General features: G+C 40.1%; 1 pseudogene; it reads left to right on the top strand.

Annotated features, from left to right (window-relative positions):
• Positions 1-11,994: 11,994 nt before the first annotated feature.
• LOC134385330 (U6 spliceosomal RNA) lies at positions 11,995-12,064 on the top strand (annotated as a pseudogene).
• The last annotated feature ends 257 nt before the right edge of the window (positions 12,065-12,321 follow it).

A 12,321-nucleotide genomic window follows, 5' to 3' on the forward strand; every position in this document is an offset into this window, starting at 1 on the left:
GTCTCTGACTCAGGCAACTGGATAAAAAGTGGTTCCACCAACCAAGACCAAAACTATGAACCTTGGACTACAGTCTAGGACGTAGAAGCAGCAGGTTGAAAAAGGAAGATATTGCTCTCCAGCCACAACATAACCACACGGAAATGGGAGGTAGATGAGTTGTCCAGAAAAGAGCATAAGGTTTAGATTCAGAAGAAGTTGGTTCAAATTTTAGTTTTGTTACTTACTTCTTCTGGGAAAATGTGCATAATATATTAGAAGGTTGTTGTGAGAATTAAATGAGAGGCTATGTGTGAAAGCACTTTGTAAATTGTGAAGTGTCAGTTGTTATTTTGAAGTAAATAGGCAGAAGTGATAATGAATTCTAAGTGTTTAAAGATTATAAGGCTCAAAGGAACACTTAAAGAGGCAGACCACATGGTCTATTCTTAGTGTGTTGCACTTAAACTACATCCCACAGATGAGAACCTATTTTCTTTTTTTAAACCTCTAGAGAAATTCACCTTATTAACTCATTTTATAGTTTTAAAATCCTCACTATTCAAGAATACTGTGCTTAGCATAATTTTTTCGTGTTTTAGTTCTTTTTGGTCTGTATCCTTGAGTCCCTTTCATTCTTAAAAACTCTTCATGAGGGCTTTCAACCTTTTCTTTGGTAGGCTAAATGATGCTTTATCTTTTACGCTATCTCTAAGCTATTGCATCTATGCATTTCTCTGAGTAGCTAGATTAAAGTAATAACAACTCATCACCTTAAACCCTTTTTGGAAAAAAGCAGGTTATAAACAAGGAAGGCTTATTGTATACTTTTTTTTTTTTTTCAAATCTAAACATCAAGCTTTGCCACTTATAATTTACGTGGGCTTAGACCAGTTGCGAGCCATCAGAGCTATAGTTTCTTAATCTATCAGAAGTGAGTTCAGTGATGTGTGCTCTCTCTATCACAGGTGAGTGGGGGGACCAGGGTGACTACGAGGACCAAAGAGAGACTAAGAGGGCAAAAGAGTCGAGAGAACAATGGAACTAAAAGCACTTAGCCAGTTTTAAATACCTTCATCATGCTAGAAGTGTTTATTGTCCATTGTCATATTTGACCTTCTCTACAGCCCATGAGACATATTTGCACATGTAATGTCACCATTTCAGAGATGGGATAAAGCAGACACAAAAAGGTCAAGTTGTGTGCACAAGATCTTGTAGCTAGTCGGTGACGGTGCCAACTCCCAGATCGACTGACTCTTACTCATGCATCTACCCATCATTAAACATGTTCTTTTGAGCTCTTATTATATATGATGTATTAGATGCTTAGGAAAAACAAAAAACAGAGAAAAATAAAATTCCCTTCTCCACTGACTTCCTTACCATTCACCAGAATTTACCATCTAGTAGGGAAGAAAAATAAATAAGGCCCTTGAGATATAGGTCTAATTTTCGCAACATCACTGCACCAACGAAACTTTGTCAGAAACTGTTTATCTGTTTTTCTTTCTATATCAGAAGCTTGAAATAACCTCTATGATGAATCATTTGGAATGTCAAAAAAAAAAAAAATCATGAATTTGAAAAAAGTTTGTGCCCCAAATGTTATAGCTTGAGAAAAACACAAGTTGACTAACCAATATCCTTACCAATAAAATATTCCCTGTATTTCTTACCAATAGAGACCTGAATTTGTTTGGACCAGCAAGAAAAACCCCTCAACATTCCCAACTTACTTTGCTACTAAGCACGACCATTTGCTTCTGATCTGACCAAAGATACAGAAGTGAAAAACTACTCTGTTAAGATTTCAGGAAAATTATTGTTTTCCTCATAAAAAGGAACAGACTTGAGCAGCATATCTCTTTTGCCCTTTATCTGCCCTCATTTGCCTCCCCCCACCCCCCTGTTTCTTCTTGGAATTGGATGTGATGTGCAGAGGAGGAAAAGTCATCTGCGAGCACAAGGAAGAAAGTCAAGCAGTGGGAGTATTAGTCTGTTTCTGTTGCTCACAACAAAATACATGGAACTGGGTAATTTGTAAGAAAACAAAATTTATTGTTTACAGTTCCAGAGGCTAGAAAGTCCAAAGTCCAGGGAACACATCTGGTGAATTTTCTTTGGTGGTAATTTTACAGCAGTGCAGGGGTCTCACGTGGCAGAAAATGGAGGAACAGAGAGAGAAAGAGATAGTCCTTCATGCACTCTCTTTTTAAAGCCCTCAGAAACACACCCATGACTGCCTTATTAATCCATTCACTATGGCATGGTCCTACAATCTAATCACCTCTTCAAGGCCCCACCTTCCAATTACCATAATAGGATTTCCCACCCTCAGGGCTACAGTGGGGATTAAGCCTCAGTGAGGATGGGGGGGTAGGGAGGGCATCCAATCTGCAGCAGTAGAGATGTCAAAGCAGAAAGGTGGGTGGAGCCTGGGTCCTGGATGACACATCAAGCCACCCTATAGCACTAGAGTATCTATCTCCAAACTTCAATGCATAAGAAAAATAAAACCCTATTCTCTTACATCACTGAGGTCAAATTTCTGTTACATGCAGCCAAACACAATTTCCAATATAAATGCAGCCTTTGTTTTATTAGCAATGAGGCACACCAAGCAGCATTCTCTAATGAACATTGACAAACGTCACATAGCCACCTGGACTTTGGTTTTCTTTCAGTAGTTTATTAGCAATTTGGAAGCAATGAATGAGTGTAATCTATAGCAATGAGTGTTCTTAATTGAAATCTTTAAAATTTCTATTAATATGGCTACTGTTAATTGGGCTAGAAGCCCACAATTTTAGGAATAGTGTGGACATCCCTAGGATGATTAGATGGTGTCTGGTCAGAACCGCTCCACGTGTGCCTTTACTCTAGTTGTATGATACTCTACTGATGTGACACATGTAGTCTGCACACATACTTATAGGTGTATATGAGATATTAGAAACACAGTATCTTAGAACAGATGCCTATGTAGTCAGACGATGGGGATGCAAAACAGATTTTTCCCAAGATCAGTCTACTTACCTGGAGTTACAGATTCACACCATCTGGATGCAAACATAAGCAGGCTTTAATGTCTTGCTCTTGCTGAGATCTGGTGGAAAAGAGAATGGTGGATTCCTGCAAAAGAAGGAATTAGGGCTTCAAGTTTCTCACTACTCCAGGCAAGGTATGGAGCAACCTGCTAGTGAGCATTGTCCTGATAGTCACAAATCCTCTAAGACCTGGATCACTTCATCAGTGGGTCCCAGCTGCTATGAGGGCAGCAATGTGGGCTGGCTGAGTGTCCCACAGCCTGGGACTGCCCTGCAGATTGGCTGTAGCACCCTCCTGTAATTGGGCAGCTAAGAGCAGTCCTGAACCTCGTCCTGCTCCGTAGAGTTTACATGAGGCAAGTTTTGACCATGGCCTGAAGTTTCCAGCCACCAACATGCTTCTGAGCTGCTTCTTTCCCCCATACGCTTTCTTTCCTTTTCTCCTACTCTCCTTCCATCCAATCCACATGCTGCCAAATATCTTTCAAATGCAGAGAGAATACAAATTAAATTTACTATTAGCTTAAGCAAAGCAAATTAAATCCTTTGCCAAAGAAGTCCTGCAATACATCCCAAAGCACAGTTTTATATGCAATTTTAAAATAATCTACTGTTTGGTGTGATTCATGACATTGTTCTCCTTCCATTAACTCAGAGTTAGTTATGTGACCTCTTCTCTTCACCACCTGAGATTCTAGAATTGAATCCCCAATTCTAAGAGACCCCGCTACTCTTTGTTGTGGTTAACACTGTACTGAAATATACAGAAAGTCAGCTCAGATCCTCCATACCCTCCACCCCTGCAGTCCCACCAGCAGCTTGTTTCATGCTTATATATGACCTTCAAGGGCTAAATAGAGTTTCCAAGATTCAGGCAACGTCCTGCATCACTAAGTCCATGTATCAGTACAAAATTTCACAAAATCTGTAGGTAAAAAGATGGTGGACTAGCTCAGAAAATGACTTTGTAAGGGCCCAAATTGATCACCAGAGACAACATCTTATAACCCAAGCTTGTGCCAGGGAATTCTTTTAGTCCATTTAAGCTTTGCTGCCTCTCCAAGTCTGTCCCTCTCAACGAGATGTATCTGTTTGGTTGTCTGCGGTTAACTTTTCTAGGCATTTGTTTTCAAAGACCTTCCATTTTTATCTTTTCTTTTCCTTTTGCCTTCTTCTCTTTCTCTCCCCTTTCCTCTTCTTTCTTTTCTTCTTCTAATCTCCAATATCTTCAAATCTCATGGCTTTCTTTGCTCCAAATGTTATTGGGTAGTGTTCTCCATTTAAAATCAAAAGCAAATTTAATTTTCTCATCGCTAATGGAGATAGTATGCACACAGTGCTGCCAGAGTGTCTTTCTAATGTGAAAATCTGATCATATTACTCTGCTGCACGAAATTCTTCAACTGCCTTTATTATGCACTCGAAATAAAGCCAAACTTCCTTAGCAAGCCCTTTGTGTATTCATTCAATCAAAAAAATGTGTTTCCACTGAGAGACTGTTGTATGCCAGGCATGGTTCTAGCACACAAAGATATAATATTAAGCAAAATATCCTATACCCTTATAAAATTTATATTCTGGCATGGGAGAGACACATATACATAATAAAAAATAAGTGAGTGATATAATTTGTGATATAAAATATGAAGAAAATGAAGATGTTTATGGAGAGAGAGTGACTGGGGAGAAGGGTCTTTGGTTAGGATGACTGGGGAAAGGCCTCTCTGAGGTAGAGACATTTGACCTGAGACCTGAGCCCCATGAATAATAAACTCTTAATATTAAATTAATAGTTACTTGTGAAATTCAGTTATATGAATGAATTTATTCCCTTATGGTAGGAATTTTACTTTTAAATTTGTTTTAAATAGTAGTCTAACTTTGTCTATTGCTATATACTGCTTCTTTATAGACTAAATTTTTGTATTTGTGTGTGTCCTCTACATTAATGGGATCTTACAGTCTGAAAGAGCAAATTCCCCTCCTAGTTAGTCCTACTGCTACTCAAAATACAGGCCTTACTGGGCTTGAAAGCCTTAAACATTGTGAGACCTTGGGCATCTGGGTTTCCCTCTCAGGTGGAAAATGAAAACATTTGATATCTAAGACCCCTTCCAAGTCAAAAATGTCTAAAATGTCATGATTCCATTTTGAGTTATATGTTCATAATCTAGTGAAAGCTAGCACCTACGTTAACAAAATATATTAGTCTATGAAATAATATTTTAATGGCATAGAAGGTAATTAATAATAATTGATAAGTTTGCTAAGTTTTTGAAACTAATTTATGGCTTATGGCTTAACATCTTCTTGATCTATTATTTATGCTAAGAGGCTTAATGCTTAAATGTTATTGTTTTGGTTCCTTTTGAATTACAATGGTTATAGTTTTAGAAAACCCAAGGAATGGCCCTTACCTTTGCAGTTGCAAATGAGATAAATAAAAGAAAAATTGGATAATAAAAGCTAACATTGATCAAGGGCTTATTAAGAATGATACACTGTTCTAAGTCTTTAAGTCTCTGAAAATTAACTTATTTTTCACAAGAACACTGAAGTGGTTTATTATACTCTTTTTACAGATGAGGAAATCAAGGTGCAATTACCTGAGTAGTCCAAATCTATTCAATAGAAAAGCTGGGATTTGATCCCTAGCAGTCTGATATCAGAGGCTATACTTTTAGTTGTGACACTATACTATACTCTTAAGCACTGTGGTGAAGATTCTAGCTAGACAAAGGCAAATTCACACTTAATAGGGCTATGGGAGAAAGATGAACTAGAAAAGTTCTTACAGTTTTGGGGGATAAATGTATCTTTCCACCAAAAGCGATAGTATTCACTTTTGAGTACAGGACAAGTATATTATGTCATGCCCTTTGGTGAGTCATAACGTACAGGTAAAAGGGAAAGTAGAAATGAAATTCATGTACCTCTTTAAGACCATAGTGTAGGGAAGGGATCAAGACTGCAAGTGAAACTGCAAAGCAAGTACATATAAGCGCTGAGACATAGACTATTTTTTCTCAGTGAATAGACTCTGATGGAAGATTCTTAGAGGAGGGATTACCACCATTACTATGGCTATTGCTGACCAGTGGCCTGAACCTAACAGGCAAAGCTTCATAGGGACCATTTCACTGCCTAAGTCTTGACTATAAGAGGATACCTTTTGCCTGTCTTCCCGCATGTTTTTCAGAGTTCCACAGTCTACTCCCAGAGGTGACTTTGGCCATATTGTTTTCTTGCAGCTATAAAGGTCTGTTTACATCCTGCTTCAGTCAATTTTATAAATAATCTTTACTATGTATAAGGCATTTGGAATGGATATTAGCAGAAGGACACAAAGATGAATAAAACAGGGTCTCCGCTCTCAAATATCTAACTTTCTTTAAAAATATGTAACCGTAAAAGAAGGCAAAGTGAAATTCATCCTAATGACATTCCTACAGAGATACTATGGGGAACAGAAAGAAGGGATTTTTAACATTATCAAATGGAATACATTAACAATAACATTAACAATATCACATGGAATTGGGATGCATCATTCAGTTGCAAGAAACAGACAACAACTCTGGCTAATGCGAGCAGAAAATGGATTTAATAAAAGCTCCCTGGGCAGCTTACACAATCTAGGAGGGCCAGGCATGGGGGCTTTGCAGACACAAGCAGTGTCCAAAATCACATACTGCAGAGATGGTCCAATGAAAGCACCCCTGTGTATGTGCAACCCATGGGCAGAAGACACAGCACTCTGTCCACAGAACCACTTTCTGCTGCCTCTGAAAACTGGATGTTGCTGCTGCCACTCTCACCAGAATGAAGTCCAAGCAGTCCCTGCTTCTGCTTGTCACCAGAATCCGGCTGCAAGCCTAGAGTGGCTATCTCCCATTTCCAGAATCTGGGTCATGGGCCCACACTTTAGCTTCCAGAGTCTGAAAAAACAATCATGATGTTTTCAGCTTCTCCAGTAGGAACCAGCTCTTTATAATACAATGAGGGTGTTCACAAACACAGGAAGGGCATTCAGATGTTGGGAGGCCAAAAATCATTGCCACTGTCCACAATATTGATTGAGCAAGCTATACTAGACACCCAGCTTATGGGGAGATCTGTAGTCAACCCATTTTGGCCCGCATGTCCTTTTTCTTTTGTTCCATGAGAAAATGTTTTTTATCACTTTTTACCATCCTGTATTTCCTTTTACCTTAGAGCATTGTGCAGTCTCCTTGGTGAGTTAATCTGAGCTGGCACTCCTGGGATTTATTTAATCATGGTATTTTCATTTATTCCCGGGATTATAAACAAGGTTCTATTGAAGGGTCAAATGTTTAATTAAAGGAAAAGTAGTAATTCTTTTAAATTAGAAGATAGTGTGGAAGAAAAATAGGCACCATAGCATATATTTTCAAAGAGACAGAGATAATTCACAGAGGTGGATAGTTCATCTCATAATCAAGGTAAGTTCAGACTATAGAAGTAGAGGTGACACAATCACCTTTTTGTTTCTGGACAAAGAGAAACATGCAATACAATAAATTTAAAGATGCAGAATGATTTCAAGAAACAGAAAAATGCAATAAAGTGGAAAATCTCACCCAAGCATTTAACAGAATAATATGGAACACGTTTCCCAAAGAGGCTCTGATTCACTAATAGACGGTCTCTTGCTTTTCTCTGGCCTTTAAGTGGAGAATTTTAACTAACTAAAAAGAATCTTAAATCAAATGATCCCACAACACAAAGAAGATTCAAGGCATTCCCTCTAAATTTCAGACTCATGTATACAAATGTCTACTAAAAGTTCTACTTGGATACGCCCAAGAACATATAACACTCAACCCCCCCCCCCCCATTGAATTTATTATCTTCTCACTAATCCCTGTTCCCCTTCTAATATTTCCTACTCAGTGAATGACGCCCCGATATACCTAGTCAACCAACCAGGTACTAGAAGATTAACAAGTCTTCCCTTGCCTAACCTCCTACATCTAATCTATCACAACATTCCTCAAATTTTATGTGCTAAATATGTTTTCAACCTGTCTGTTTCTCTCTGTCCTCAACACCAGCCCGCAGCTGAAGTCCCAGACCTCACTCACTGGAATTACAGCCTTGCGCTTACACTTGCCCCTCCAGCTTCAGACCTGTCACTCAGAGCAGTCCCCACACAGCAGCCAGAAGGGCCTTATGGAACACACATCTCATCACAGCTCCTCCTCACCTGGAGTGTTGTATTCACACAAATCTGGTTTTGAATTCTGACTTCACCACATATTAGTAAGAGAGTCTTGGGCAAGTGGCTCAACCTCTCTAAGGCTCAGCATCTACATTTTAAAATGAAAAATAATTGCCTTTTAAAATAGAGATTACTCTAAGGATTAAATGAGAAAATGTGTTGAAAGTGTCTAGCACAGTAGCCAGCATAAAGTAAATCCTTCAGTGAAATTTTCCATAATCATTATGAAGAATTAAAGTCTTTTTGGTGTGAATTCTTGATCAGAGGAAAATTCCAGTACAAAGCAGGTTTCTTTTTTTAAATACAGAAACAGCAAGGGCAATGGATAAAGGGTTATTTGCATACCATAAGGAGTGCCATGTAACAAATGACACCCTTGGAATCTCCTAAGGGGGAAAGGGGTTGTTTACTTCTCAGTGGGAACAGCGTGCCAATGCAAAAAAATAAAAATAAATCCACTGAGATGCATGAGGACTGACAGCAGCCACAGCTGCAGCAGCATTAAATGTTTTACAGGTATTCATTCATTTATGTATTCATCAAACATTTAGCAAGCACCTACCACACGCTCTGTGTTCTTTGTTGAGAATACCAAGAACAGAATTCAAAGTGTGCTCTTGGAGGAGTTCACAGTTTAGTGAGAAACCCATAATTTATTGTGATTTACATGATAATAGAAAAACAGGTAATAGAATAGAAAGGATGGGTCCCCACACCCTTTGAAACCTATAAGTTCCCCACAGAGGGCAAAGGAACTGAAGAAAGTGACGAGAATAGGAGGAAAAGGAAGGGGAAAGGAAGGTCATCGGGGACAGAGAGCAGCACATGGACAGACTCAGATAAGGGACAACGTCGAGCCAATGATGAGCAGAAAGTGAGTCTTTTGATGGGGTTGAAGCCTGTGCATCTGGCTGTGGCAGGCCCTTGTTGTACTGGGACACAACCTGAGGCAGCAGCAAGTTTAGTTGCTTCTGGAGCCTGGGTTCTTCTGAGGTGCCTCCTGGATCGTGGGTCTCTCCAATATCCAAGCTTAGTTCATAAAAAAGACCAATGTCCTTGTAGCCCCTTCACCACCAAAATGCACAAGAGGGATTAAATCAGACCTTCTTTGGGACTGCTCTGTGCGTCTACTTTTACCTGACCAAACTTTCCAAAAGATGCAGTGGTGTGTGGCTTGTGGGAGGGTCAGCAAAAGCCAGGAAGGGAGGAGTAAAAGGCCACATTTTAATTGATTGAGTTGTATATTGTGCCAACCATGGAAGGATTTCGCAGACTCTCAGTGCCTCACAGGAAGGGACTCATTCATCTCTGATCTCTCTCCCTCTCTTTTCTCTTTCTCTCCTTCCCCTGCCCTCTCTTCTCACACCACTCCTTCATATCTCTGTTCAGTTAGCCAAGCAATTGTTTAAGAAAACTAAACTCCTCCCCATAAAATTCCCTCCCCTGTGTCCTGAATGCCTCAGTGACTCATGGCATTCTCTTCAGCCCAGTCATGGAGAGCCCCACAGAAAGGAGCAGGGGATACAGTTCCCCCAGCTCCAATCGCATCTCCTTCTCAATGACACCTGCAGTTCCCCTGATTTTTTTTTAATTAATATTAAAGTCACATTACCTGAATTTTAATCCCAGATCTACCTCTACCTGCTAACACCTTCAAAAATTTACTTAACCATTCTGTGCCTTAATTTTTCTATCTGTAAAATGGGGGAATCATAGTATCTACCTAATATTGTTTGATGATTAAATAAAGTAATACATATAAAGTACTTAAAATAAAGCCTAATATATAGTGAATGGTAAATATTATCATTATTTCCTGAAGTAAACACACTTTGAAAAGATACTCGCTTATCTTCCTCAGGAAAAATACCATATCTTTGGTGAAAGGACATTTTGCAAGTTGGCATAGTGCTGGATTTACTCATTATGTTAACTATCCCACCCCACCACCAACTTGTGCTGAGAAATGCTTGGCTATTCCCGCTGCACCTGAGCCTGGCTGAGGTAGGAGACACACCAACACCTGGGTATTCTCCCTGCTGCCCAGGAGGAAAGGCACCAGCTCTAATGCTATACTTCACATTGAATACTTTTTCTCAGAGCCCAAAGAACCTTAAGATCATCATGAGGACCTGTGAATTATACTAAGGAGTTTGAATTTTAATTTTGAGGCATTGGGTATCCACCAAGATTCTTGAAGCTGGAAAATGGTGATCAGTTTTCTATTTTAGAAAAATAATTCTGGCAGCAGATTATGGAGATATATTGCATAGGAGGTAAGAGCAGCTGGAGGCAGGGAGGCCATATGGTACACTGTTGAAGTAGTCCAGGCAAGAGCTGATGGGGCCTGGCCTGAAGCATGTCAAAAGAAATGGATTTCTTCTGAAGTAGACACACTAGATTAGATACAGAAGGGAAAGGTAGGAATCGCTTATCTTAGACAACTAGGTGGATGATAGTGCCATTAATTGAGACAGAGGAAAAAGGAATCTAGAGGGTGGATAATGAGCCCTCCTTGGCCCATGTTGAGTTTGAAGTATCTCTGCATGGACGTGTACAACAGGCTGTTGGAAATATGGATCTGCTTCTTGGTGGGAAGGTCCAGGAGATAAGGACCTAAGAGACATCACCATGTAAGCGAGAGCCAAAGTCACCAAAATGGATGAGATGGCCCAAGCAAGATGTGAAGCCGGAAAGAAAAGGGACCAAGAACAAACTAATGTCCAAGGTGGACGAAGAAGCAAGCAAGGGCATGGCCAGGGAGGCAACAGGAGAGCCAGGAAGCGTGGTGTCACGGAAGCTAGGAGATGAGGGCATTCAGATTTGTTCATTCAACAGAACTGGGGCTACCAGGGCTGGGAAAGGGGGAGGGGTAAGTGAGGAACTGGTAAAGGGCCACAAAAAAAGATTACATTGTATAACACTGAATATACTAATTATCCTGATTTGAGCATCACATGCTACACACAGGTATTGATATTCAACACTGTACCCCACAGATATGTACAATCAACTGCTTGAATTAAAATTTTTTTTTCATTTTTTCATTCAACTCAATATTTATAGAACGTCGACTGTGTGCCAGGCACTGCTATAGCTGCTAAAAATATATCCACAAACAAAGAGGAAGAAGCCCTGCATGGAATTATATTCTCGTGGAATTATATTCTGGGGGAGACAGGTAAGGAACAGGTAGGTAGTGATACATGCTTTGGAAAAATCTAAAGCAGGTAAGGGGATCGAAAGTGGTAAGCAAAGGGAGTGACATTTTAGATAACATTGTTCAGGGAGAGCATCTTTAAGAAGTGACATTTACAAAGAGATCTGAATGAAGAGAAGGAGAGAGTCATGCAGGTATCTGGGAGAATAACGTTCTAGGGCCAAAGGCACTAGTGCATGCAAAGGCCATGAGACAGCACTGCTGTTTGCAGAACAGTAGGAAGGCCACTGTAGCTGTGGTGTGGTAAATGAGAGGATGTAATAGGAAACAAGGCAAGAGAGTTGGCCTTGTGCCAGACCATGCAGGGTCTTGATGAGAGGTCAAGTGTGATGACTGAGAAGATGCTATTGGATTTAACAATTAACAGAGCATTGATGACCACCGCGAGAGCAGTTCAGTCAAGTGTTGTGGAAAGAAGCCAAATAGACTGCAGGAGGTGAGAAGTGGATCGTGCAAGAAAAAGGACAGGCAGCTAGCACTCCTCTTCAAAATGTGTGTCAAATGTGCTCGCTTCGGCAGCACATATACTAAAATTGGAACGATACAGAGAAGATTAGCATGGCCCCTGCACAAAATGTGTGTCAAAGACAGAAAGGATTAAAGGCAGGAGGCTGACAGGATTGCAGGGTTGAGAGTCAGAGGACCTGATACATGTGGGAGCCTGAGTAGGGTGGGGAAAGGAGAAAAGGAGAGGAAGTGGCCTGGAATCAGGGAATGGGGCTTGGGTGAGTGGCAGCCCACACCTAAGACACTCAACAAAAACAAAAATCCTGTGAGAGAGTTTGAGAGTCCTTGCACCCAGTGAGGGCCAGACCAGAACCTTGGTGGGT

Source organism: Cynocephalus volans, chromosome 8 (assembly GCF_027409185.1).
Source record: "Cynocephalus volans isolate mCynVol1 chromosome 8, mCynVol1.pri, whole genome shotgun sequence".
NCBI lineage: Eukaryota > Metazoa > Chordata > Mammalia > Dermoptera > Cynocephalidae > Cynocephalus > Cynocephalus volans.